Raw genomic sequence first — 27,126 nt, forward strand, 5'->3', positions numbered from 1 at the left:
AGTCACTTAAATCTTAAAACCCAGAATCAACATAAGTAACATGAATTAACAGGCAAATTGTGGTTGATTATAAACTACAATAAATTATACATTAAATCACATATACAATTAAGAAAAAAGTCTTACAAATTGGCTCAGCAGCTTACCCAGCATATAAGTCATCAAACGCAGTCGCAAAATCCTTCAAAATTCTGTCTTCCTCATGAAGGATTTCAGCTCTCCTCCTAGGAGCTAGTCTGATCCCCATCCAACAGCAGCGCAGAATCAACGCGAGATCTATGGGCAGTCTTCACCAAAAATGGCATACATTTGCAGAACTTTCTCAACTCTGCTTCTGACCCTCTGGATGGCATAGATGCAACAATGTTATCGTTAAGTCATTTATATAAACGACATAGATGTCTATGTGGGGGGTAGGATTAGTAAGCTTGCGGATGACGCAAAGATTGGCTGGGTGGTTAACAGTGAGGTTGAGTGCCTTGGGCTACAGGAAGTTATAGGCGGGATGGTCAAATGGGCAGATAAGTGGCAGATGGAATTTAACCCTGAAAAGTGTGAGGTGATACACTTTGGAAGGAGTAATTTGACAAAAGAGTATTCACTGAATGGCATGGCACTAGGAAGTTCTGAGGAACAAAGGGGCTTTGGCGTGTGTGTCCATAGATCTCTGAAGGTGGAAGGGTATGTTGGTGGGGTGGTGAAAAAGGCGTATGGGACACTTGCCTTTATCAATTGAGGCATAGATTACAAAAGTAGGGAAGTCATGTTGGAGTTGCATAGAACCTTGGTGAGGCCATAGCTGGAGTACTGTGTGCAGTTCTGGTCACCACATTATAGGAAGGATGTGATTGCATTGGAAGGGGTGCAGAGGAGATTCACCAGGATGTTGCCTGGGATGAAACATTTAAGTTGTGAAGAGAAGTTGGATAGACTTGGGTTGTTTTTGTTGGAGCAGAGAAGACTGAGGGTGACCTGATCGAGGTGTACAAGGTGGATAGGGAGCAGCTGTTCCCCTTAGTTGAAGGGTCAGTCACGAGGGGATACAAGTTCAAGGTGAGGGGCAGGTGGTTTAGGGGGGATGTGAGGAAAAACATTTTTACCCAGAGGGTGGTGACAGTCTGGAATGCACTGCCTGGGAGGGTGGTGGAGGCGGGTTGCCTCACATCCTTTAAAAAGTACCTGGATGAGCACTTGGCACGTCATAACATTCAAGGTTATGAGCCAAGTGCTGGAAAATGGGTTTAGGTGGGTAGGTCAGGTGTTTCTCACATGTCGATGCAGACCCAATGGGCCGTAGGGCCTCTTCTGCACTGTGTGATTCTGTGAAGTAAAAGAACTGCTGCAGCAACTGTGTATTTGCGTATTCCCAACTTTTGGATCTAGCCTCTGCCTTCTTCAGCTGGCCTGCACCACTGAAATCATCTGCTGCAACTGGGCTTGGATGGCTCTCTGTCCTTTTATGTAGTTTCAACCAGTTTCAATCTGCCCAGAAGTTTTGGTTTGCTTAGAAACTGGGAGGGTCAGTTTCCTTTTTCGGTTTCCCTTTTCAGCCCTGGTCCATCTCAAAAAATATAAGCTTTGAAACCGTGCATTACATCACAAAGTCATCATTAAATCTGGGTTCTGCCCTTGCTCTACGTTAGCCATCCATCCTGATCACTTACAGTTTCTATTTGTGCATTGTCCCCATAAATACAGCTGAGATTGCATCACGTGGATGCGCATCATACCCATTGCGTAGCTTGGCGACACAAAGCACAATGTCAAAATTGATTGGTACAATTGTGTTGAGGTTGCGGGTTCCAACCCAGTCAGTTGACATCTGGGTTTTTCCCGTGGAGTCCCAATCCACTGCAGGGAAGGGGCCCTACTGATTAAAGGGTGTTTCTGTGAATTTGTTAACATTTACAGGCTTTTTACAGAATAGTTCTGTTAGTTTGTTAATATTTACTGGAAAGCACTTTAATGTTGACAGGAAGTGCCTTGCTGTGAACAAATGTTTAAAGAGAGCTGTGTTTATTGTATTCTTTAAGCATGTTTCCATGAGACTGTTTACAGTTTTTCTGAGTCTGTTAATCCTTACAGTGTTTCTGTGAGTGTGTTCATATTTATTTACAGGGTATTGCTGTGACTTTGTTAATGTTTACAGGGTATTTGTGAGTTTGTTCATGTTTACCAGGTGTTTCTGTGAATCTGCTTATTTTTACATGGGGCTGCAGCAGGACATCTAATAATACCTGTCATCAGTTGGACTTGCCCTTGCATGTTTGGATTTTAAAATTTTGCAAGTTGTTGAAAGTGCTAGCTGCTAAAATCACAGCAAGAAAAACTGTGCATCAGGAATTCGAGTGGAAAGTACACGCAACTGTGCATTTCCTGTACCAATCAGATTAAATGATTATGAAATGAACAGAGAAGGCCTGAGAAGGAAGTGTAAATTAGAATAGGTGAATTCAGTGTCATATTAGCTGTAGAAAGAGAAATAAAGAGAGGAAAAGAAAGATCGTGTTAAGGGAGAGAGAGAAAAAAATGAAATGTAAAAATAAATAAATGTTACTTTTTAAAATGTCCAACAACAATTAAAACCTGAAGGAATGAGTTTCAACATGTGTAATAGTCATTTAATTTGTAATTATAATAATAATATTCTTTGCCAATGAGGTTTACTGGTAGTAAATTTAGGGATGGGCAATAAATACTGGCCCAGCCAGCGCAGCCCACAGCTCGTGAATAATTTTTTTAAAAATCAGAACTTATCATTATTAAAAGGGTACTGAGATTGAAATAATCAAGATGCAACTAGGGTCTTAAATGAAGTGGCTAGTGAAATACTTGATCCATTGGTTTTAATTTTCCAAAATTCACTAAACTCATGGAAGGGTCCATTAGATCAGAAAATAGCAAATGTAACTCCTTTATTCAAAAAGGGAGAGAGACAGAAAGCAGGAAACTACAGGCCAGTTAGCTTAACATCTGTCATAGGGAAATGTTAGAAGCTATTATTAAAGATGTTATAGCAGGGCACTTAGATAAATTCGAGGTAACTGTGCAAAGACAAAATGATTTTGTGAAAGGGAAATCACTTTTAACCAATTTATTGAAGTTTTTGGAGGAAGTAACATGTGCTGTGGATAAGGGGGAACCAGTGAATTTGCTGTACTTGGATTTCAAGAAGGCATTTGATAAAAGTGCCATATCAAAGGTTATTTTGGAAAATAAAAGCTCATGATGTAGGGGATGACATATTGGCATGGATAGAAGATTGGCTAGGTAAAAGGAAACAGAGTAGGCATAAATGAGTCATTTTCTGATTGGCAAGATGTACTGAGTGGCATGCCACAGGGATCAGTGTTGGGGCCTCAACTTTTTACAATTTGTATAAATGACTTGGATGAAGGGACAGAAGGTAAGGTTGCTAAATTTGCTGATGATACAAAGATGGGTTGGAAAGTAAGCTGTGAAGAAGACATATGGAGGCTACAAAGGGACAAAGATAGGTTAAATAAGTGGGCAAAGATGTGGCAAATGGAGTATAATATGAGAAAATGTGAAATAGTTCATTTTGGCAGGAAGATTAAAAAAGAAGCATATTATCTGAATGATGAGAGATTGCAGAGCACTGAGATGCAGAGGGATCTGGATGCTCTAGTGCATGAATCGCACAAGGTTAGAATGCAGGTACAGAAAGTAATTAGAAAAGCTCGTAAAATGTTATTGTGTATTGCGAGGGGAATTGAATACAAAAGTAGAGAGATTATGCTTCACTTATACAGGGCATTGGTGAGACCACATCTGGAGTACTGTGTACAGTATTATCTTCTTATTTAAGGAAGGGTGTAAATGTGTTGGAAGCAATTCAGAGAAGGTTTACTAGACTAATAGCTGGAATGGGCAGGTTGTCTTATGAGGAAAGATTGGATATGCTAGGCTTGTATCCACTGGAGCTCAGAAGAGTAAGAGGTGTCTTGATTGAAACACAAGGTTCTCAGAAGCCTTGACAGGGTGGAAGTGGAAAGGATGTTTCCTCTTGTGGGAGAACCTAGAACTAGGGGTCACTGTTTAAAAATAAGGGTGAATCTTTGGAACTCTCTTCCTCAAAAGGCTGTGGAAGCAGAATCTTTGGGCAGAGTTGTCCCAGATTTGCGCAAAGTGCGGCAGTGGGCGAGAGAAAAAACGTTTTGGCAGGCTTTCGCACCATATTATCTCATTCCCACCTCATTAATCATGCAGGCACAGGAAACATGCCTTCTCACTGGTGGGTGACTTCCGATTTGCCCACCACGCTGTTACCTCACAGCTTCCTCACACAGGGCACCATATTTAAACTGCTGCCGCACGCACACTTCTCAATGCTTGCAGCCCAGGACTGCTCCAGTGAAGGCTGCAGAGGCTTGCCGCAATGTCCTCTACTCCTGTTCTGCCTACAGGAGGCTCATCAGTCTCACCACTCTGGCTTGGGAGGCAGAGGTGGTCAGTACCAATGCTGCACTCAAGAGGTCAGCCATCCAGTGCAGAAAACGAATGAATGATCTCATCTGTTCCACCAGGGTAAGGCAACCATCTTATCACTCTAAACTCACACACTTACAAGCCCATCACACATTCACTGGCATCTCCACTCATTCTCTCACACACACCCTCACGTCTCCATCTGGCCTCATCTCCTCTGGAGACTGCCTCCTCAGCCCTCACCATCTTGAGGCCACTTGAACATATTGACATGTGTCCTCATACACACCCTGGGATACTCCCTTCCCCAGTACAGCCATCCCCATGCAGCTTCTTCCCATGCCTGAGGCCACTTTTCCCCCTTCTCCAAGCAAGACCTAACCCTGCAGCCATTGAAAAGCCACCCATGCCTTATGGCTGATCTGGTAGCTCGAGACCTACCTGTGAGCCCCCTTAAGGGGGACATGGTGCTCCCTGCGAAGCTTGGCACTGATGATTGTGAGTGCTGCCCAAAGCAAGGTAACAAACCTCGAAGTCCCGAGTGAAGTGCAGCTTGACAGTTTCACGTCACTTATTTACAGCTGTGAAAAACATCGGTGTGCAATCACGTCATCGTGCCTGGATGATCCAACATGAGGGGATGTTTCTGGAGAGCAGGGCTCATAATGAGAAGCTAAAGTATTGAAATTAGGTTCCCAATGTGCGGCAGCGGGAAACGTGGCCCGCCATTGACAGGTGGAGTGGACGATTGCAAACTTGTTGCATGACGGCGTGAAACTGATTTTTGGCCTTCTCGCTATTTGTCCCTCACCTCCACCCACCATAATGCCTGATGCCAACGGGGCTGAAAAATTCCAGCGATTGAACATTTTTAAGGAAGAGCTCGAAAAATTCTTGATAAGCAAGGGGTGGGGGTGGGAGGTGAAAGGTTTTCAGGGATAGGTGGGAATGTGGAGTTGAGGTTGCAATCAGATCAGCCATGATCTTAATGGCGGAGCAAGTTCGAGGGGCTGAGTGGCCTACTCCTGCTCCTCATTCGTATGTCTATATGTTCATATATAACTTTCTGTGGCGAGTTAAATTCATAGCTAGGATGCAAATAGAGCAGCTTAACACCTTCAATGCATATTAATGATAAGGCAGACAGAGAGATGCTGTTTTCCTGGTTATTTTAATTTCAGCTATTCTAGAGGTTATCAATATAAAACAGTTACCAAGAAATCAGATAGGGAATTCAGAAGAAACCTGTTTAGCCAGAGAGTGAAACTTGCTACCACAGGGAATGCTGGCAGCAAATAATATAGATGGCTTTAAGAAGGAGCTAGGTAAGCATATAAGGAAGAAGGTAATAATTATGATGATATAGTCAGATGAGGATGGTTTGGGGGAGGCTTGAGAGGATCATAAATGCTGGCATGGAGTGCTTGGGCCAAATGGCTGTTTCTGTGATGTATGTTTCATATACAGCTATCCCTTGTTTAGCGCTCCTAACATGTTTCTAAAAAAACGGTGTGTTAAATTAAAACCATTTTTTCTTAAGAAAACACGTAAGAAGGCTGCATGTAATTTTTACATTAAATGCCTATCATCTGCCTTCAACTTACCTAGAAAACCCTTTCTCACTTATTAACTCTTACTAACTTACTGACTCTTTCTACTTACCTCCTGCTTGCTGCTTACTACCACACATTCGCCACATGAGCCCTTTCTTCTTTATATGGCTTAGCTACTCACTAATTTACCTGATTGTCATTGGGACCATTTTCAATCAATAAAAAATATGATTCCAAAGAAAACAAATCAATAGAAAGGAAAGATTGCAAAATTATCTCAAACATTGCAAGAGCCAAATGCCTTGGGACATTTTACTATGTTAAAGGTGCTTTGTAAATGCAAGTAGCTGTTGCTGTAACTCGTCATTTACTGCATTTACGTATTACTGTTGAATAGTAATTATCATGGATCTGCAGTTGTTTCCTCCTGTTGATCAACAAATTTGAGGAAGTTGTTTTGAGCTGAAATCCAACATAGAATTTTATTATAAATTTTTTTCAGCCATGGAACATGCTAAGAGAAAAAAGGTAAAGAAGCAATAGTTTAAAAATAGAAAATATATAAACTATTCAGTCCCAATCATCAATTAAATTTGCTTAACTGAATTAATGTTATTATTTTCCTTCCAAAACCACCTTTCAAAAATGTATAATAAATTATTGTGGGGAATCTATAGCAAATATTCTGTTTTCTATTTTTATTTATGTAAGTATGTACATATATCTGCAAACTAAAAGCATCTAATACTCAATTAAACAGTAAAGGAATAGCAAAAGAAAACTAAGACAATTGTGAAAGTAATGGAAGAAGCTTTTTCAGTTTTGTGCAGAGGTGGAGAACTGACAAAGACTGTGTTGGACCATTGCAGGATGCTCCAAGAAACATTATGAAGGACAGTAGCTACAACAAATACAACAGTGGCTACCCTTCAAAAATACTTCATTGGCTGTAAAGTGAAAGTCTTCCTTTTTGTTTAGGAAAGATTTTTGAGGGAATCGTTAAGAACGTATTAAATGATTACTTTGAGAGGGAGGGATATATCAGGGACACCCAACATGAATTCAAAGGAAGGAGACCATGTCTTAAAAATTTGATTATATTTTTTGAAGACGTCCCAAAGGTGGTGTATGAGGGAAGCAAGGTAAACATTGCCTACTTAGTAGACAAGAAAGTTTTTGACAAGGAACCGCATGAGAAGTATCTCTACAACAATTAAGTATTTGTGGTAACATAGTGAGCTGGATTGAAAACTGGCTGGAAGGCCTTGGCAGAAAGTAGTTATAGATGAATTTGGATCCATTTCTACATCACAACAGTGAATACCCTTCAAAAATACTTCATTGGCTGTAAAGTCCTTTGAGATATCTGGCAGTTGTGAAAGATGGAAAATAAACACAAGTCTTTCTTTTTGTTTGGAGACTAGAGAGCAATGGAGTCTTGCAGTGATCAATGTTGCTGTTTACCATTTTTGTTAACTGTCTTTTTATTCATTTATGGAATATAGGTGGTGTTAGCTATGGGGAGTTGGGAGGTGAGTTACTCACTGCAGAATACCCAGCCTCTGACCTGCTCTTTAAACTATGGTGTGGGGCTGGTTCAGTTAAGTTTCTGGGCAATGGCAACTCCATGATGTTGACAGTGGCAATGCTGTTGAATTGCAAAGGAAGTAGTTAGACTCTCCCTTGTTGAAGATGGTCATTGCCTGGCACTTGTTTGGTGCCAATGGTACCAGAGATTAGATGTAGGTATTGGGGAACAATTTACAAATTTGCAGATGCTACTAAGATTTGTGTGAGTGTTAGGGATACAGACGATACTTGACTGATTCAGATAGATCTTGATTTGTTGTGACACTGGGCTTGTGACTGGAAAATGATTTTTAACTTGGAAACGTGCAGTGCTGTGCATGCAGGCCAGGTGAATATTGAACAGGCATACATGCCTCATGGAAAAGCATTAAAGGAGGTAGCAAATGAAAGAAACCTGAGCATTCTAATGCAGAGAATCCTACATTGATGATAGCACAGAAGGAGGCCATTTGACCTGTCGCATCCTTGCCGTTTTTCTGCAACAGCAAATCAACGAGTCCCACTCCTGCCCCCCCAGCTCCCCCTTTTCCAAAGGCTTGCAAGTCTTAGCTATTCAGATACCATCCCTGAGTGTGTCCAGTCCCACCAGCAGGGCAGGCCCAGCAGAAGTGACGGCACAGTGGTACACAGTCAGGAGAGAGTTGCCCTGGGAGTCCTGAACATCAACTCCAGATCCAATGAAGTCCCATGCATCAGGTCAAACATGGGCAAGGAAACATCCTGCTGATTACCAGGTACCGTCTCCCCCTTCAGTTGATGAATCAGTACTCCTCCATGTTGAACACCATTTGGAGGAAGCACTGAAGATGGCAAGGGTGCAGAATGTACTCTGGGTGGGGGACTTCAATCTCCATCACAAAGAGTGGCCCGGTAGCACCACTACAGACCGAGCTGGCTAAATCCTAAAGGACATGGCTGCTAGACTGGGTCTACAGCAAGTTGTGAGGGAATCAGCAAGTGGGAAAAACATACCTGACCTCATCCTCATTAACCTACCTGTCGCAGATGCATCTGTCCATGACAGTATCGGTAGCAGTGACCACTGTGCAGTCCTTGTGGAGACGAAGTCCTGTCTTCACATTGTGAAAACCCTCCATCATGGTGTGTGACATTACCATCATGCTAAATGGGATAGGTTTCGAACAGATCTAGCAACTCAAGACTGGGCATCCATGAGGCGCTGTGGGCCTCAGCAGCAGCAGAATTGTACTGAGGCACAATCTTTAACCTCATGACACAGCATATACCCGACTACCATTACCATCAAGCCAAGGGATCAACCATGGTTCAATGAAGAGTGCAGGAGAGCATGCCAGGAGCAGCACCAGGCACACCTAAAAATGAGATGTCAACCTGGTGAAGCTACAACATATGACAGCTTGTGCGCCAAACAGCGTAAGCAGCAAGCGATAGAGCTGAGCGATTCCACAACCAAGGGATCAGATATAAGCTCTGCAGTCTTGCCACCAGTCGTGAATGGTGGTGGACAATTAAACAACTCACTGGAGGAGGAGGCTCCACAAATATCCCCATTCTCAATGATGGGGGAGATCAACACATCAGTGCAAAAGTCAAGGCTGAAGCATTTGCTACAATCTTCAGCCAGAAGTGCCGAGTGGATGATGTATCTTGACCTCTCTGGAGGTCTTGTTGCCCACCATCCCCACTGGCTCTGACTATCCTGCAGACAATTTACACTTCAACGAGCATCAATTGGGTGCAGGTGGGACTTCCGACCCGCACTCGGGAGGAAATCCCATCTTAGACAGCTGCGGCAGCTCTCCAGTCCCTGCAGTGACAGCGCCGCAGTGGATTGAAAAGGAAGTTCAAGAAGACGTTGGAGACTAAGTCTGGGAACAAGGGAACTAAGTTCAGGGAGTCCCAGAGTGGGCAGGGTTGGGAAGGCCTGGGGGGGGGCGCGAGGGTGGCGATTGGGGTCTTGTGAGAGAGACTGAGCAGATGGTGGAGTGGGGTCTGGATGCCACCCAACCTTGTGACACTGCACTTTTATCACTTGGCCAGAGTTGGTAGGTCAGACAAGAAAAGTGCAGCTGAATTGTAGTGTAAGTAAAAAGGAGCAGGGGCTACTTCTTGGATGTTCTGGCCCAGTTTTAAACCATACTATTTTGTCCTTGTGCAAGATCTTGGTCAGGCCTCAGCTGAATATTGCTTAGTTTTGGCCTCCTTGCCATAGGTGATATTGAGACTATGGAGAGGATGAGATCCCCAGATTAAAGCATCCTAGTTACCAAGATAGGTTAAAAAAATGGGACTCTACACTTCAGAGAAATGCAGTTAGCTGTGACCTAATCAAGGTTTAGAAGATGTTGAAGAAAATAGATTGTGTTCAAATTGACAGTTTGTTGCAATTGAATACTTTAGGGAGGACCAGAGATCACAATTTTATCCTGTGTAAGTCAGACTTAGCTTAGATGTCAGGAGGTGGTTCTTTTCATAGAGAATAGTGGACCTCTGGTATAAGAGTTTGGCTTGTGTGGTGGACACCGATTCGCTGAATTCCTTCATATGAGAACTGGCCTTGTTTCTGCCTGTGCGGGAATCATCTACAAAAGCAGGTACTGCATAGAATTATCGAGCCAAAGTCATCTGCTTTGATGGACTAAGGTTAATTGGCTAGGGTGGGGGCAATGCGGGTCAGAGAGAAATTTTCTACATATTTTTTCCCCCAAAATTAGCCTGAGTTTTTCTGTTTACTCACCACTCCCAAGAGATTACATGATTTTTGGTGGAATGGAGAGTATACATATTGTGATACACATTGCGTCACAATATTAAGGGACAGGCTGGATGAAGCAGGGAGTCTTTTCTTATCTCCAGCCTGTAAACCCTCCAGCCATGTTTTATTAACTCCTCCCTGCACCTAGTCTGTCCAGACCTGTTAGAATTTTATACGTTTCAATCAGATCGAGCCTCATTCTTCTAAACTCTAGTGGATACAGGCCCAGTCGAACCAATCTCTTCTCATATGGCAGTCCTGCCATCCCTGGTATCAACCTAGTGAACCTTTGCTGCAGACCCTCTACGGCAAATATATCCTTTCTTAGGTAGGGAGACCAAAACTGCATGCAATACTCCAGGGGCAGAATTTTCCCCCTCCGCTGGTGGGGGGTTATTGATGGGCAGGCGCATGCAGGCGCGCTTCCGATCAACGCCCCCAATCAGAGGCGCAGCGCCATTTTACGTGGGCGGGCCAATTAAGGCCCGCCCAGCATGACGTCCGCAGGGAAGCGCTATGTGCTCCCTGTGCGGGCGGGAGGAATCCCTAAAATCGAGAGTGCGCTCTTTCGCGCATGCGCATGAAAGAGCACACTCATCTCCCTGAGTCTAAGTGCTGCCTCAGGGAGATCCCCTCTACTGTCAGCAATATTAAAAATAGAAAAAAAAATGCCCTTACATGGACCCCCATGTGACAATGTCACATGAGTTGGGACATGTTCATAATTTCCATAATAACTTTATTAAAATTTTTAAAACCCTACATGAAACCTTATCCCGCAGGTGGATGAGGTTTCACGTTTTTTCTAGTTGCCACTGGGGCTCCTGGCCTGCCCGTCAACCTTACAATTGGACGGGCAGGTCCACTAAGCACTTAAATTGATCTGTCAATGACCTTAATTGGACATTGACTGGTCGGCAGGTGCACAGCTGATTTTGCTGCGCCCCTGCCTTCCTGAAAATTTAAATGGGGCAGAGTGAAGTCGGGAGTTCCGCCCAATGTTATCCTGTCATTTTACATGTCGGCGAGCGGGCCCTGCCCCCGCTCGCCAAGAGTAAGATCCTGTCCCAAGGCCTTGTATAACTGCAGTATGACATCCCTACTCTGAAAAATTTTAATTCTGAACTCAAATCCTCTTGAAATGAAGGCCAACATACCATTTGTCTTCCTATCTAGATCCCTTTGTACATCCACATTTCCGTTTTTCACAGAAAGCGTATACCTTCACATTTATCCACCTTATGCTACATCTGCCATGTGTTTGCCCACACACACAACATGTCTATATCGCCCTGAAGCCTCCTTGCGTTCCCCTCACAACCCTACCCAGTTTTGAGTCATCAGCAAACTTTGAAATATTGCTCTTGGTTTCCTCATCCAACTCATTTATATGTATTGTGAATAGCTGGGGCCCAAGCACTGATCCCTGTGGTACACCACTAGTCACCACCTGCCATCCAGAAAAAGACCCATTTATTCCCACTCTCTGCCTCCGGTCTGTCAACCAATTCTCAATCCATGCCAGTATATTACCCCCGATCCCACGTGCTTCAATTTTGCCCACTAGCCTCTTATGTGGGACCTTATCAAAAGCCTTCTTGAAATCCAAATACACCACATCCACATCCACTGGTTCTCCCTTATCTATTCCAGTAGTTACATCCTCAAAACTCCAGTGGATTAGTTAAGCATGATTTTCCTTTCATAAACCCATGCTGACTTTGTCTAATCCCGTTAATGCTTTCCAAATGTTCTGTTATTACATCTTTTATAATAGATTCTAGCATTTTCCCCACTACTGATGTTAGGCTAACTGGTCTGTAATTCCCTGTTTTTTCTCTCCCTCCTTTTTTAAATAATGGGGTTACATTTGCCACCCTCCAACCTGTAGGAACTGCTCCAGAGTCTATAGAATTTTGGAAGATGACCACCAATGCATCCAATATTTCCAGGGCCACTTCCTTTGGTACTGTGGGGTGTAGATTATCAGGCCCTGGGGATTTTTCAACCATTTACCGCATTAACTTCTCTAGTAATACTGATTTTCTTCCATTCCTTCCTCTCACGAGACCCTTGGTTCCCTAACATTTTGGTAAATTATTTCTGTCGTCTTTTGTGAAGACAGAACCAAAATATGTGTTCAATTCTTCTGCCAATTCTTTGTTCTCCATTATAATTTCCCACGTTTCTGACTGTAAGGGACCTACATTTGTCTTTGCTAATCTTTTTCTCTTCACATATTTATAGAAGCTTTTACAGTCAGATTTTATATTCCCTGCAAATTTACTCTCATACTCCATTTCCCCCTTCTTGATCAATCTTTTTGTCCACTTTTGTTGAATTCTAAACTGCTGCCAATCGTCAGGCTTGCTGCTTTTTCTGGCAATTTTATATGTCTCCTCTTTGGATTAATACTATCCCTAATTTATTTTGTAATCCATGGTTGAGCCACCTTTCCAGTTTTATTTTTGCACCAGACAGGAATGAATAATTGTTGTAATTCATGCATACGTTCCTTAAATATTAGCCATCGCCTATCCACTATGAACCCTTTTAGTAACGGTCCACAATCTGTCATTGCCGACTCATGCCTCATATTCTCGTAGTTCCCTTTATTTAGATTCAGGACCCTAGTTTCAGATTCAACTTCTTCGCTCTCAATCTTAATGAACAATTCTATCATTTTATGGTTGCTCTTCCCCAAGGGACGCCGCACAACAAGATTGTTAATTAATTCTTCCTCATTGCACAATACAGTCTAGGGTAGCCTGCTCTCTAGTTGGTTCGTCAACCTATTGGCCAAAAAAAAAATCATGTACACACTGCAGGAAATCCTCCTTGATAGTATTATTGCTAGTTTGGTTTGTCCAATCTATATGTAGATTAAAGTCACCCATGATTACAGTTGTACCTTTAATGCTTGCATCTCCAATTTCCTGCTTAATGCCTTCCCTTACATCTCTTACTGTTTCGGGACCTATAAACAACTCCCGCCGACATTTTCTGCCCCTTGGTGTTTCTTTTCTCCACCTAAACAGATTCCACATCATGATTTTCCAAGCCAATATCCTTCCTCACTATTACATTGATTTCCTCCTTTACTAACAATGCTACCCCACCTCCTTTCCCTATTTGTCTGTCCTTCATAAATATTGAATACCCCTGGATGTTCAGTTCCCATCCTTGGTCACCCTGCAGCCATGTCTCCATAATTGCAACTATATCATAACCATTTATATCTATTTGAATGGTTAATTCATCTACCTCATTGCAAATGCTCCACACTTTAAGATACAATGCCTTTAGACTTGTCTTTTTAAACTGGTTAGTCACCTTAGCTTTATTTTACACTATGACCCCATTTGTTTCTTGCTCTTGCTTTTTCTGCCTTCCACTTTTGCTTCTTACTTTTCTGTCTTTCGTTTCTATTCTTGTTTCCCCTTTCTCTGTCTCCCTGCTCAGGTTCCCATCCTCCTGCTATTTTAGTTTAAATCCTCCCCAACAGCATTAGCAAATACCCCCTCTTCCCCGCCAACCCCCCGAGGACATTGGTCCCAGTCTTGCCCAGATGCAACCTGTCCTGTTTGTACTGGCCCCACCTTCCCCAGAACCAGTCCCAATGTCCCAGAAATCTAAATCCCTCCGCTCTTTATCCATTTCTTCATCCAATATATCCTGTTATTTCTACTCTTGCTAGTACGTGGCACTGGTAGTAATCCTGAGATTACTACCTTTGAGGCCCTACTTTTTAATTTATGCCCTAACTCCCTTTATTCAGCCTGTAGGACCTCATCCCTTTTATTTTACCTATGTCGTTGGTACCAATATGTACCATGACCACTGCCTGTTCACCCTCCCCCTTCTGAATGCCCTGCAGCCTCTCCGAGACATCCATGACCTGGCACCAGGGAGGCAACACACCATCCCGGAGTCTCTTTTGCAGCCGCAAAAACGTTGGTCTGTTCCCCTTACTATTGAATCCCCTATGGCTATAGCCCTGCCATTCTTCTTCCTCTCCTCTTGTGCAGCAGAGCCACCCATGGTGCCATGAAGTTGGGTCCTGTTGCTTTTCCATGAGAAGTTGTCTCCCCCAATAGTATCCAAATGGCATATCTTTTAGATAGGGGGACGGCCACAGGGGATACCTGCATTACCTGCCTTCATCTATTCTGCCTGGTGGTCACCCATCCCCTTTCTGCCTGTTCAGTCTTTACCTGCATTGTGACCACTTCAATGAACGTGCTGTTCACGACAATTTCAGCATCATGGATACTCAACAGAATCAACCCGCACTCTAGCTTCAAAATGTGGTTAGCCAGTAGCTGCAGCTGGACACACTTCCTGCACATATGGTTGCCAAGGACACTAGAAGTGTCCATAACTTCCCACATAGCACAGGAGGGGCATATCACAGGTGCGAGCTCTGCTGCCATGACTTCTCTTTAGATTAAGCTTGTTAGTTACTCCCTTTAAAGAATAATAACTATGCTAGGGGCCTTATTCCACTCCAAACATTCCCACTACAGTCCAAAGTCTTCATCTTATTTTGTTTAAGTCAATGGACTGCCGCAGTTTAATTCATAGAAAAAGTAGAAATAAAAGTACTCATCTGATCCTACTTACCAATCAGCTGCCTCCCCTATGTCACGTCACTTTTTGAATCGTGACATCACTTCGAACTCCACCACATGAAAGACTTGAAGGTACGCCCCTTCTCTCCGGTCTCAGCTTCTGTTTTTCGCACCCTTTTATTCTGCTATTGCTGGCCTCTCCTCTCCGGCTTCGGCCTCTGTTTTTCGCTCTCCTGGCTTCTCCTCTCCGGTCTAAAACTCACCTCCTTCGAACCTAACAGTAATTTTAGTTAATTTAGTTAAATTAAAGAAAGACTAGACTTTAGATAGAATTTAACCCCTAATTTAACCCTTAAACTCCCTCAATCACCAATCTCCAACTGAAGCTCTCTATTGCAGTCAAACACAGCACTCCAGTGCAGACAAAGTCAGCACTATAAGATAGCCTACTTTTATACTCTCTGAATCTAGCGTCTGAAAACCTGATTAAGCCGGTTATCTAATTAACTAGTTACAGTTGAGAGCAGAGCCTGTATGAGCCCTGTTTAAAGGCTGGACTAAAACTCACCTTCCAACCCTAACAACAATTTTTAGTTAATTACTAAAGAAAGACTAGACTTTAGATAGAATTTAACCTTTAATTTAACCCTTAAACTCCTTCAGTCACCAATATCCAACTGAAGCTCTCTACTGCAGCCAAATACAGCACTCCTGTGCAGACAGACAGCCTCCAGCATAGGTTACATGGCTTCTTACATTTAAACTATATTTAAAGATACAGTCCCAGACCATGATAATCATATAAATCAAACGGTATTGTCCTAAAACATAATAATTGTATTAACGTCACACTTGTAACACCCCCCGACCCGCTAAGAGAATGCAAATGCATGGCCATGGTGATGTGTTTTTCATAAACAGAGTATACCAACTTACAACATTCTATGTACATTCTATATACTTTAACAACTAACTTACAATTAATTTATTACATGCAGTATAAGTAACATTTTCCCCAATGCTGTTACATTGTTCATTAAATAGCCCATTATGGCAACATTATGAAGTTTAACTTGTATCCATCCTATACATGTAACAGTGTTGATTTTTAAAGTTCTTCCTCTCAAACAGCAAAGATATGGTTTCGTTGATAGTAGCTCCTTTCTCATGATAATGAAAGGCCATTTTATTTCCATGTCCATGGCTCAATGGCAAAATTGATTCAGTCTGGAAGCCTTTGGCCAGAACAATATTGCTGGCTTCTAATATTTCCTGTGGCTCTTGCATACCAATAAGTGTAAATTGTGGACTCAGAAGAATTTTTTCATCAGTTTCAACTTCTGGATTCAGTATTTCCTTTGTTTTTTCTTTAAAATTAGATTTTCCATTATAATTAGGGTGTTGGTTTCTTAACTCAGTCTGTTCAAATTTTATCTTCTGATCTCCATTCTTTTTCATGTTTGTATATTCTTTACAGTGCAGGTCACAGAAGAATCTTTCAGCCAAACAAATGTCTGATTCAACTTGTGCACAGTTAAACATGGGATTATGATCTTCTGTCTGAAGCCTCAAGTTTCTTTCCCAATACTTTAACTTGTACTTCTAAGATAATAGCATTTGCTTCAAACAAGTCCTTTTGCTTCAAAGCATTGTTTTTCTTTGTTTGCTCGTCAGCCTGGAATTTTGCTGCTGTTCTGACTCCTGAGGAAAATGTTAGAAACTATCATTAGAGATGTTATAACAGGTCACTTAGAAAAATTCAAGGCAATCAGGCAGAGTCAACATGGTGTTGTAAAAGGGAAATTATGTTTAACAAACTTAATGAAGTTATTTGAAGGAGTCACGTGCTGTGGATAAAGAAGAACTGGTTGATGTACTGCACTTAGATTTCCAGAAGGCATTTGATAAAGTGCCACATCAAATGTTATTGCAGAAAATAAAAGCTAATGGTGTAGGGGATAACATATTGGCATGGATAGATGATTGGCTAGCTAACAGGAAGCTGAGAGTTGGCATAAATGGGTCTTTTTCTGGTTGGCAGGATGAAATGAGCAGTGTGCCACAGGGATCAGTGCTGGGGTCTCAACTTTTTACAATTATATAAATGACTTGGATGAAGGGACGGAAGGAATGGTTGCTAAAATTGCAGACAACACAAAGATAGGTAGGAAAGTAATTTGTGAAGAGGATGTAAGGAGGCTATAGATAGGTTAAGTGAATGGGCAAAGATCTGGCAAATGGAGTATAATGTGGACAAATGTGAAATCGTCCACTTTGGCAGGAAGAATAAAAAATAAGCTTATTATCTAAATGGTGAGAGATTACAGAGCTCTGAGATTCAGAGAGATCTGGGTGTCCTAGTGCATGAATCACAAAAGGTTAGTATGCAGGTACAGCAGGTAATTAGGAATTTAGTTGGAGTTTGGTGAGAGAGGGACTTCAAAGGGTTAATTTCTATCTAAAGTGTAATCTTTCTTTAATTTAGCAACTAACTAAAAGTTGCTCTTTGAGTTTGGAGAAGGTGAGTTTTAGTCCAGCTTTAAAACAGGGGTTGTAAAGGTTCTGCTTGCAGCTGCAGCAGCTAGTAAATTAGTTAACTGGCTTAAACAGGCTTTCAGAAGCTAGAATGAGACAGCATAAAAGCAAGGCATCTACAGTGCTGCTTTTGTCTGCACTATAGTGCTCCTTTGGGCTACATTAGAGCGCTTCAGTTAGAGTTTGCTGAAGAGGGAAGGAGGTGATCGATTCATTTTTTACCTTTCCTCAGTAAAAAGAGCAGCGACCTTGGTAAGTCCTTAATATTCTCTGAACTAGAGGATGTAAAAGTAAAGAGAGTAATTTAAGGGTAAGTCATGGCAAAGCAGCTCAGCCAAGTGGAATGCTCCTTCTGTGTGATGTGAGAAGTCAGTGTCCAGGGCGACCATGTGTGCAGGAAGTGTCTTCAGTTACAGCTACTCAAAATCCATGCTTTGGAGCTGGAGCTGCATCTGGAATCACTGTGAAACATCTGCAAAGATGAGATTTTTGTGAATAGCACATACAGGGAGGTGATCACACCACAGGTAAACAGTGCACAGGCAGAAAGGGAATGAGTGACTGCCAGATGGAGTAAAAGCACTAGGCAGGTATTGCAGGAGTCCCCTGGGTCCATCTCCCTCTCCAACAAATTTTCTGTTTGAATACTGCTGGGAGATATGGTTTCTTGGGGGGATGCAGCAAGAGGCAAGTCCGTGGCACCACAAGCAGCTCAGCTGCATGGGGATGCGGGGGGAGGAGGGGTGGCGGTTAGGTGGGGTGTGGAAGAGTGATAGGGGATGCTATTGTAAGGGGAACAAGTAGACACTTCTGCGGCTGTGGGCGGGACACCAGGATGGTGTGCTGCCTCCCTGATGCCAGGGTCAAAGATGTCACTGAACAGTTGTAGGACATTCTGAAGGGAGAGGGTGAACAGCCAGCGGTTGTGGTCCATATCAGTACCAACGACAAAGGTAAAAAGAGGAATGAGGTCCTGAAAGCAGAATATAGGGAGCTAGAAAGTAAATTAAAATGCAGGACCTCAAAGGTAGTAATCTCAGGATTATTCCCAGTGTCAGGTGCTAGCAAGATCAGGAATAGGAGAATAGACCAGATGAATGTGTGGCTGGTGAGATGGTGTCCTTTAGGGAACAGTGACCATAACATGATAGAATTCGTCATTAGGGTGGAAAGTAAAGTAGTCCGATCTGAAACTAGGGTCTTAAATATTAACAAAGGAAACTACGAAGGTATGAGATGTGGGTTGGCTAAGAAAGATTGGGGAATTTCATTAAAATGACGGTGGATGGACAATGGTTAATATTCAAGGAATGAATGTATGCATTGCAACAATTATACATTCCTTTCTGGTGCAAAAACATAGCAGGAAAAATGGCCCAACTATGGCTAACAAAATAAATTAAGGATAGTATTACATCCAAAGAGGAGTCATAAAAAGTTGCGAGAAAAAGTAGCAAGCCTGAGGATTGGGAACAGTTTAGAATTCAGCAAAGGAGGACCGAGAGATTGATTAAGAGGGGAAAACTACAGTATGAGAGTAAACTTGGAAGGAATATAAGAGAAGACTGTAAAATCTTCTACAAGTATGTAAAAAGAAAAAGATTAGTGAAAACAAATGTTGGTCCCTTATAGTCTGAAATGGGAGAATTTATAAGAGAAAACAAGGGAGTGGCAGAGCAATTAAGCAACTACTTTAGTTCCGTCTTCATGGAGGAAGACACAAATAACTTCCCAGAAATATTAGAGAACAAAGGGTCCAGTGAGAAGGAGGAATTGAAGGAAGTTAGTATTACTAAAACAATAGTGGTAGAGAACTTAATCGAGCTGAAAGCCGATAAATCCTCAGAGCCCAATAATCTACACCCCAGGGTATTAAAGGAGGTGTCCATAGAAATAGTGGATGCATTGGTTGTCTTCTTCCAAAATCCTGTAGATTCTGGAACAGTCCCGGCAGATTGGAGGGTGGCAAATGTAACCTCACTATTTAAAAAGGAGGGAGGGAGAAAATGGTGAATTACAGATCGGTTAGCCTAATCTCAGTAGTAGGGAAAACACTGGAGTGCATTATGAAGGATGTGATAACAGGACACTTAGAAAATATCAACAGAATTAGACAAAGTCAACATGGATTTATGAAAGGCAAATCGTATTTGACAAACCTGGAGTTTTTTGAGGACGTAACTAGCAGAATAGATAAGGGAGAACCAGTGGATGTGGTGTTTTTGCATTTTCAGAAAGCTTTTGATAAAGTCCCACGTAAGAGGTTTGTGTATAAAATTAAAGTACATTGACTTTGGGGGTAATATATTGGCATGGATTGAGAATTGGTTAGCAGACAGGAAACAGAGAGTAGGAATAAATGGGTCTTTTTCGGAGTGGCAGGCAGTGATTAGTGGGGTACTGCAGAGATCAGTACTTGGGCCCCAGCTATTCACAATATATATCAATAAGTTGGATGAGGGAACCAAATGTAATATTTCCAAGTTTGCTGACGACACGAAACTTGGTGGGAATGTGAGTGATGAGGATGTTAAGAGGCTTCAAGGCGATTTAAGCATATTGAGTGAGTGGGAAAATACATGGCAGATGCAGTATAATGTGGAAAGGTATGCCCACTCTGCTGGAAAAACAGAATAGAAAGTATTATTTAAATGTTGATAGATTGGAAAATGTTGATGTACAAAGGGACTTGGGTGTCCTTATACACCAATCACTGAAAACAAGCATGCAGATGCAGCAAGCAGTTAAGAAGGCAAATGATGTGTTGGCCTTCATTGCGAGAGGACTTGAGTGCAGGAGCAAGGATGTCTTACTGCAGCTGTACAGGGCCTTGGTGAGACCACACCTGGAGTATAGTGTACAGTTTTGGTCTCTTTACCTAAGAAAGGATATGCTTGCCATCAAGAGAGTGCAGCAAATGTTCACTAGACTGATTCCTGGGGTGGCACATTGACCTATGAGAAAAGATTGGGCTGACTAGACCTGTATTCACTGGAGTATAGAAGAATGAGAGGAGATCTCATTGAAACATTAAAAATTCTGACAGGGATGGACAGGCTGGATACAGGGAAGATATTTCCTCTGGCTGGGGGGTCGAGAACAATGGGGGTCACAGTCTCAGGATACGGTGTAGACCACTTAGGACTGAGATGAGGAGAAACTTCTTCACTCTCAGGGTGGTGAACTTATGGAATTTTCTCCCACAGAAGGCTGTGGAGGCAAGTCATTGAATATATTTCAGAAGGAAATAGATAGATTTCTGGACTCTAAAGGTATCGAAGAGTACAGGAAGAATGCAGGAGGAAGGCATCAAGATAGAGGATCAGGCATGGTTATATTGAATGGTGGAGCAGGCTCGAAGGGCCGAATAACCCGCTCCTGCTCCCATCTTCTATATTTCTTATAGAATGTTATCACTTATTATGAAGGGAATTGATTATAAAAGTATGGAGGTTATGCTTCAGTTGTACAGGACATTGGTGAGAGCACATCTGAAGTATTGTGTATAGTACTAGTCTCCTCTTTTTTAAAGAAATATGTAAATGCATTAGAAGCAGTTCAAAGAAGGATTACTAGACTAATACCAAGAATGAGCGTGTTGTCTTATGAGGAAAGGCTGGACAGGTTAGGCTTGTATCCATTGGAATTTAGAAGAGGAAGAGGTGATTTAATTGAAACCTTTAAGGTGCTGAGGGTGACAGGGTGGATGTGGAGAGAATGTTTCCTCTTGTGGGAGAATCTAGAACTAGGGATCACTGTTTAAAAATAACAGGTCGCTCATTCAAGGCAGAGATGAGGAGAATTTTTTTCTCTCAGAGGGTTGTGAGTCTTTGGAACTCTCTTCCTCAAAAGTCAGTGGAAATAGTCTTTGAATACTTTTAAGGCAGAGCTAGATAGATTCTTATGAACAAGAGGGTGATGAACAAGGGAATGAAGAGTTATCGGGGTAGGCTAGAATGTGGGGTTGAGGTTACATTCAGTTCAGCTATGATATAATTGAATGGCGGAGCAGGTTTGAGGGGCCGAGTGCCCTACTCCTGCTCCTCGTATGTTCATATGAGTTCACGTTTATAGGCAATTTCAAAGCAGAAACATTAATATAAAAACAAAAAACTGTGGATGCTGGAAATCCAAAACAAAAACAAAATTACCTGGAAAAACTCAGCAGGTCTGGCAGCATCGGCGGAGAAGAAAAGAGTTGACGTTTCGAGTCCTCATGACCCTTCGACATTAAGTTTGTTTGCATCTGACTTTAAACTTTCATAGCAGTTTGAGGTGTTACTGTCTGTTTCAAGCCAGAAGGTTGAACTTTAGACTCTCTGGACATATCTTTAGTCGAAGCAGTGTTTTCTAATCTCTGATTCTTTGAGCACGCTATCAATTTCCATTACAGTGAGAGGGCATTTCAGGAGAGGCCAGCACCTTATTCCCAATGAGGTAATTTCCTACTATGAATAGACAATGCAGAGATCACTCCAACATTAACAGACCCCTTGACTAAAGCACAGTTTAAATTCACATTATACAATGGAGCAGGTAAACAGTTTCCATTAATGCCACGCATCAACACTCTTTTAACGAGAAAACTCTCTGGAAAAAGTATGATGTGTTTGCTAACATGAGCTGAACCTATATCCCTAAAGATAGTAATCTTTTTATACTCTTTATCAGACAAAATGGATTCACTTCACCCTTAAATATAAAATCCTCCTAATCTTTTATTCTCTGATTCACACCTCCTGAAAAGACACCACATTGTATTGGTTCCTCACCGGTTCCTCTTACTGGCACAGCATTTTCTGGAGAAACACTAGACACACTTACTAATACTACCATTTTTGGCTTTAATCTCCCAACACTGACTTGACATGTCAGTCCTTATGACAATAAAAACACGTTGGTCTCCTTGAATCATTTTTACCTTCTATATTGCCTCTTTCACTACTTTGAGGAGCGTCTATCTTTTCAGTTCTGCTATCCCCATCACTGTAATTAGTGTTCTATTCATTATCACTTTGCTTCTCACTCCAGCTCCTGTGTGGGTTTGCGAACAATGGTTTGCTGCCACCTGGTTGTCTTTGGATTAAATTATAGCTATCTGCCAAAACATCTGCTTCCCTTATATTAGAAACTTTATGGTCTTCTAGGGGGAATTTGAATTAAAGGATCCTAAAGGAATATGGTTTTTAAACTTTTCCATCAACAACACCTCTTTAAGGTTTTCAAATCCTGATTCAACTTCATTGATCTACACCAACAATAAAAAATCATTTCTTTCTCTCTAGCAAATTCCACAAAAATCTGAAATAAAAGCAAAATACTGTGGATGCTGGAGATCTGAATTAAAAACAAAGTGTTGGAAAAACTCAGCAGGTCTGGCAGCATCTGTGGAGTGAGAGACAGAGCTAATGCTTAGAGTCCAATATGACTCTTAGGCTTGAAATAGTAACTTTGTTTCTCTCTCCACAGATGTTGCCAGAGCCACTGATTTTTTCCAGAATTTTTGTTGTTATTCAACAAAAGTCTGATTTTCCTTTTTCTCAAATTTCAAAATTTTTGATGATAAACCTCTGTGACTATATGCATTAAGTACAGCTTAATTAACTGTATCATAATCTGCAGACTATTCAGTAGAAAGGGTCAAATAAACCTCCAAAGCTTTTCCTATAAAAACACTTTGCAGTACGATTGTCCAAATATCTTGTGGCCACTGTAACTTTGTAGCAATTTTCTGAAATGAGACAAAATACATTTCAACTTCTTCCTCACTGAATTTAGGAATCTCGCAAATACAAACCCAGGAGTTAAATCTAACTCATTATCAAATCTGTCTGCTACTCCTGTCCATGTAACCGAAGCCTTTCTCTGTCCAGTTCAAATTTTCTAGCTTCCCTTTCTCTTTGAAATTCTAATTCAATTTTTCCCATTTCTCTTTCTTTCTCTTTTAAGTTCAAGCCCTTTTCATAGCTATTTTCCTATTTCAAGCTGCTTCATTTGCAACTGAATCCTCGCTAATTCAAGCTGGGCATTATCAGAACTACCTTTCTCTTCCTTAAGGTCCAAATATTGAGTCAATACCTCAACCATTTCTGCTTTAGTAGCACCTATTTTTAACTCTATTTCCAACTTTTCTGCTACTTCTTTTAGATTAACCTTCTTTAACTTGTGCAAGGCACTTAAAGACAAATTGTCTCTTTCATGCAAAGCTTCTGCAAGACATAGTCATCCTTTTCAATAAATAAGCAAAAGTCCACATGGAATTGTGTTTGTTTGATCTTTAGCAAATCTCATTTTGCCCGTTTCAGCCTCAGAGTTCGAGATCCTGCAAAGAGCCCCCAATTTTGTTACAATCTCCAGTTTAGAGAGAAATTTGAACATCCAGTTATTAGCTGAAAGGATGACACATCAAGATGTCATGTAAAAGATCTTCTACTGTATCAATGACTTAAGACAAAGCACTGTTACTTAAACACTGTTTTCTTTTCATAGGCAACATATACTTTAAATAACCGAACAAAGTTTGCTTCTTCCTACTCTTACTGACAACCAAATACCCCAATTCTGTTACATTACTCAGAATTTTAAGTGGACATTCACTTCTCCTGGAACTAAGCCAAAGTGCTTTGCAGTTCCCCAGGATTTACTTCAATTCCTTTCCTTTTCCCATACTGCCTTCCACCGCGAGAGGTTTCCATGAAGATTTTCTGTGTGATGAGCGATAGAGTCAGCACTTTCTTTGCTTAAGATGCGGCCTGGCCAACATCTATCTTCTTGCTTCCCCCCTCCTAGTCAGCTGCAGGTCACTCAAGACCAAAATTGCAACTCTGTCTGTCCGTGATGTCTCTGGGTTTATAGGGAAGCCTGTAACCTGATCTAAAAATGGCTTCCTCTATCCTCCTCTCCATGACAATGGGAAACACATTAGCCCTGCATGCAATTAGAAATGGTAATCAGTTATTTCTAATTACCACTGCTTTACATCTCAGAAACAAAGGGACAGGTTCCAACACAGCTATTTATGAATTGATGCTAATAACATCTTTAAGAAGATAATAACATAAGAAATAGAAGCAGGAGTAGATCACACAGCTCATCGAGACTGTTCCGCCATTCAGTACAAGCATGGCTGACCTTGGGCTTCAACTCCGTTTTCCTGCCTGCTCCCCATATCCCTTAATTCCATGAGAGGAAAAAATTGTCTATCCCAGTCTTAAATGTACTCAATGATAGAGCATCCACAACCCTCTGCGATTCAGAATTCTAAAGATTTACAACCCCTCCCATCTCAGTCCTAAATGATCGCCCCCTTATCCTGAGGCTGTGCCTCTGTGTTTTAGATTCCCCGACCAATGGAAACAACCTCTCAGCGTCGACCCTATCAAGCGCCTTCAGAATTTTTTAGGTTTCAATGAGATTGCCTCTCATTCTTTTAAATCCCAGAAAACGAAAACCCAATTTACTCAGCCTCTCATCATAGAACAAACCCCTAATCCAGGGACCAATTTATTGAAGCTCTGCTGTCCTGCCTCCAATGCAAATATATCCTTTCTTAAATGCGGAAACCAAAACTGCACACAGCACTCTAGATGCAGTTTCACCATAACTCTGTATAACTGTAGCAAGACTTATTTAAACTTTTACATCAATCCCCGTGCAATAAAGGCCAACATGCCATTTGCCTTCCTGATTGCTTGCTGCACCTGCATGCTAACTTTCTGCATTCCTTGTACCAACAGACCCAAGTCTCTTTGAACATCCAAAACAAAAACAGAATTACCTGGAAAAACTCAGCAGGTCTGGCAGCATCGGCGGAGAAGAAAAGAGTTGACGTTTCGAGTCCTCATGACCCTTCGATGGGTCATGAGGACTCGAAACGTCAACTCTTTTCTTCTCCGCCGATGCTGCCAGACCTGCTGAGTTTTTCCAGGTAATTCTGTTTGTGTTTTGGATTTCCAGCATCCGCAGTTTTTTTGTCTTTATCTCTTTGAACATCAATGCTTTTAAGCTCTTCAATTTTCTTAATTAAAAAATATTTTAAAAACATTCAGCTTTTTTATTTTTACAAGCAAAGTGAATAACTTCCCTATATTATACACCATCTGCCTTCTTGTGACCCACTTACCTAACCAATCTAAATCTCTTTGCAGCTTCTGTGTCTTCCCTACAGCTTACCTTTCCACCTAGTTCAGTATCATAGGGACAAGAGTGGGCCATTCAGCCCATATAGCCTGCTCCACCAATCTATTAGATCATGGCTATTTATCTACCTCAACACCACTTTCCCACGCTATCTCCATTTCCCTTGATGTTATTAGTCTCCAGAAATCTATTGATTTCTGTTTTAAACAAATTCAATGATTGAGATTCCACAGCCCTTTGGGGTAGAGAATTCCAAAGATTCACCACCCTCTGAGTGAAGAAATTCCTCCTCATCTCAGTCGTGGTTTTAGATTTACCAGCTAGGGGAAACATCTTATCTATATCTACCCTGTCACAACACCCTGTAAGAATTTTGTAATATTCAATGAGGTCACCCCTCATTCTTCGAAACTCAAGGGAATACAGCCCCAGTGTTCTGGATCTCTCTTCATAAGACAATCCCACCATCCCAGGGATTAATCTGGTGAACATCCATTGCACTCCCTCTATGGCAAATATACCCCTCCTTAGATAAGGGGACCAAAACTGAGGTCTCATCATCAAGGCTCTATACAACTGCAGTAAGACTTATTTACTCCTGTACTCAAATCCCCTTGCGATGAAGGCCAACATACCATTTGCCTTCCTAATGGTTGCTGCACCTGCATGCTAGCTTTTAGTGACTCATGAGCAATGACACTCAGGCCCCTTTGGATACCCGCACTCCCCAACCTCCCACCATTTAAGAAATAGTCTGCCTTTCTGTTTTCTCTACCAAAGTGAATAGCTTCACACTTATTCACATTACATTCCATCTGCCATGTTCTAGCCCACTCACTTAGCCACCCAAGTTTACTGTCACACAGACTCCAGCAAAAGTCGCATGACTCCTTTCATTTAAACTACTTTTGAAGATACAATCCCAAACTATGATAATCTTATAAAGCAAAAGATACAGCTCCAAAACATAATGATTCCATAAACTTCATACTTGTAACAATGTTAACTGAAAAAGTACATTATTTTTAATTTAGAAAATGCAGTTAAAGATGCATGAAATTCAGAAAATCTATCATTATTTAGTATAGTGAATTAATATTTTAGACTTACTTGATAACCATCTTATTGAAAGTTGGCCACAGAATGCTACCATGAGCTGGTAGCTGTTTAGTGATTTTAAGCTTTACTTTAGTTTTCAAAATATTAATTATATTTGAAATGTGTAATAATATTTGTTACAATTATCTGGTTTGTAAGATTGTTATATTTTGGGACTGTATCTTTAAATTTAGGATAAATGAACATGGCATTGTGACCTGTTCTGCAGGCTGCCTGACAGTAAGCCAGGTGATTTGATTGTTGGAGATCAAAGGAAGGCTTAGATTGTTTTACTGAGAAGAAGGCGCAAGATATTTGCGTCAGGAGTCAATGGCAGCAGTCTCTAAGTTTATCATGGATAGATTTTGGGTCTCCCAAAGTCCCAGAAAGGTATTGTTTGTATCAATTTGTAAGCAGCTGTGCTGTAAATAGTTCATTTACTTCTCAGATGAAA

The 27,126-nt window shown here is 41.5% G+C and overlaps 1 protein-coding gene across 1 annotated transcript in view; it reads left to right on the top strand.

Annotated features, from left to right (window-relative positions):
* The window catches only part of LOC121276785 (solute carrier organic anion transporter family member 4C1-like), a 225,219-nt gene that overhangs the window by 42,887 nt on the left and 155,206 nt on the right, over positions 1-27,126 (top strand). The gene's annotated exons all lie outside the window — the stretch shown is intronic.

This window comes from Carcharodon carcharias, chromosome 4, assembly GCF_017639515.1.
Source record: "Carcharodon carcharias isolate sCarCar2 chromosome 4, sCarCar2.pri, whole genome shotgun sequence".
NCBI lineage: Eukaryota > Metazoa > Chordata > Chondrichthyes > Lamniformes > Lamnidae > Carcharodon > Carcharodon carcharias.